This window comes from Trachemys scripta, chromosome 2 (genome assembly GCF_013100865.1).
Source record: "Trachemys scripta elegans isolate TJP31775 chromosome 2, CAS_Tse_1.0, whole genome shotgun sequence".
In the NCBI taxonomy this organism is placed as follows: Eukaryota; Metazoa; Chordata; order Testudines; family Emydidae; genus Trachemys; species Trachemys scripta.
In genome coordinates this window covers 107,454,477-107,456,891 of record NC_048299.1, presented here as the reverse complement: position 1 = coordinate 107,456,891, position 2,415 = coordinate 107,454,477, and the positions used below count along the sequence as shown (strand labels likewise).

The 2,415-nt window shown below is 37.5% G+C and overlaps 1 pseudogene; it reads right to left on the bottom strand.

Annotated features, from left to right (window-relative positions):
* Window positions 1-707: 707 nt before the first annotated feature.
* LOC117871740 lies at window positions 708-1,348 on the bottom strand (annotated as a pseudogene).
* Window positions 1,349-2,415: the final 1,067 nt, after the last annotated feature.

The following is a 2,415-nucleotide window of genomic DNA, read 5'->3' as shown; positions in this document are numbered from 1 at the left end:
AGGTCAATTTGTACATTAGATCTCTCACCAAAGACAATGCTTGTAGCCAGTCCCATAATAAATTAACTAAAGATTTATTAATTAGGAAAAAGAAAGGAGAGTGTTAATACAAGATTAAAGCAGGCAAACATATGTACACGGATGAGTTACAGTTTTTGGTTTTAAAAGGTGACAGAGTTGTAGTAATCTGTCAGCTCTGAATGTCTTTTAGGGCTAACCCAGATTGACCTTAGGGATCTCTGCTTCTGTTTCATAAACTTCAGCACTGTGAGAGTCCTAACAGCAGAATAGAATGAAAAAAATTCTTCTCAGCTATTTTTATATCCTTCTTCCAGAATTCAAGCTAATAGGATGAGCCCTTTTGCAAGTAGCCCCTTCATGGGTATGAAGAGGCAATTAACAAAGTCCTAGAACTGTGATGTCCCACACTGGCCCATTTACTTTTGATACCTTCTTGATGGTTAGGAGACGAGTCCTCTTGACTAAGTTTACAGTTTCAGAGCCAACATTTTTAGTCATAAAGCAAAAACTCAAATATTATGTTATAGCATGTGATAAAGATATTATAAGTGAAATTAAGGCATGCAGCAGCTAACAAACATTTCATAAACACTAAACACATTTTTATGGTTAAAAAATTTATTGAACTTATACTAACACGTAAGTGCAACAAACTGGTTTCCAGCAATGAATTTGTCAGTGCTCGGCTGTGGCCTAAAGCCTTGGCAAGAGCTGGCATATGGTCAGCCAGCATCACACTCACTACTTTCATTCTCATTTCAAATATTTCATGTGCGCCCTTGCGAAAACAATGGAAGTTGCAGTCTATTAATCATTAGCTCATAAGTTTGCATATCCACTGGAGTACTGTCAGTTGCAATATACATTTTCCTGACTACATCAAATAAAAATGCTTTCTCAGTCCCAAAATTTGAAATGAAGAGGTTATATAGGTTTTCTAGCATTGAGAGCTGCGGAATCAATTTCTATACTACTTTGCTAAGGCTTTCAAATATAGAATTGATCATATATGTTTGTCAGATAAAAGCTGAGGTGAATTTTCTCCAATCTATCATCTGTAAGGTCATCAATTGCCATCTGATGAATGCCACTTTGGATTTCAATCTTGTGATCACCAGACAAACCATCCATTTTCTGAACAAAGATTTCAAAATTGATGTCTGTATTCACTTTATATACTGGGGTCATGGTGAGATGCAACTTAGCCAAAGCTTCCATGTAATCATCCAGAGAATCAATGACAAACAGCAGTGCCCCAATGTCTCTGCAAATCATCTCATAGTCATGGAGGGTCAAAAAAGAAGTCAATTTGCCCAGGCACGTCCCATATTACATTTCATCATCTCTGGTCTCCAGCTCTCCTCTAAGAAAGAATCAACCTTGTCTCCATTATCTGCTAGCCCAACATTAGTATTTTCCTCCTTCTCTTTCCTAGAGCTTCCTTATTGCCTGACTCATCCTGGCCATGCTCCTCTCACCCACATGGCTCCCTGCTGAGCCAACTTCCCATCTATATGCCACTCCTTTGACATGAATAGCTACATTCTGAGGTGAGTAGGACATTTAGTCCTTGCTAGATTTTCTATTTGGACTGCCACAACAGGTGCCAATTGTTTTGCAGATGCTTGTTCAGTAGGAAGTGGACTGAGTCCACCAAATCATTTTGTACAATCCTCAGACAGGTAATAATCTTATTTATTTATTCACATTTCTAAAATATGCTGATCACACTCTAAGCGTATGCGCAATTTCGGAAAAAAAAACCAATTAAAGTGCAGCTTTCCTTTGGGATAATGTACATTCACGTTCTATGTTCACTGTCTCTTTCTGTATCAAATGTGCTGAGTTTATAAAGTTGTTAATTGACAACACTGCCAGTTAAATTGGGGTCCTTCCTTCCTACACATCATCAGGAGTAATAAGGGTGCTACAGGTCAAACAAGATGATTATGTCGAGCTTCTAAACATCTTTTTAGATTTTCCTCCTCTGCGACAAATATATTTTCTTTTAGCCTTAGTGTAATGCGTATGAATTATATTTTCACCTTGGCTGTATTTCTAGGATTATTTCAACAAACGGTGAAAGTTCCCAACTGTTTTCACTATCAGTTAACACTGAAACATCCTTTCTGAGTTGCTGCAGAATTCAGTATAGCACTGCTGCATATATCAAAGGGGGATTTGCTGTGTTATTTAGGTCTCATGTGCCTCATAGCAAAAAGGGCCTTGAATTTGTTTCTGTGTGGTGATATGATTAAAAGACACATATCTGCCATTAGAAAAGATCATCTGTGCTGGGTACAGATCAAGGAGGCATCAGTGTTTTAGCCTTTAGTGATCATTTGTACATATTTTGAGTAAAGTACCTTTTAAGCTCATTTGAAGGCTATAATT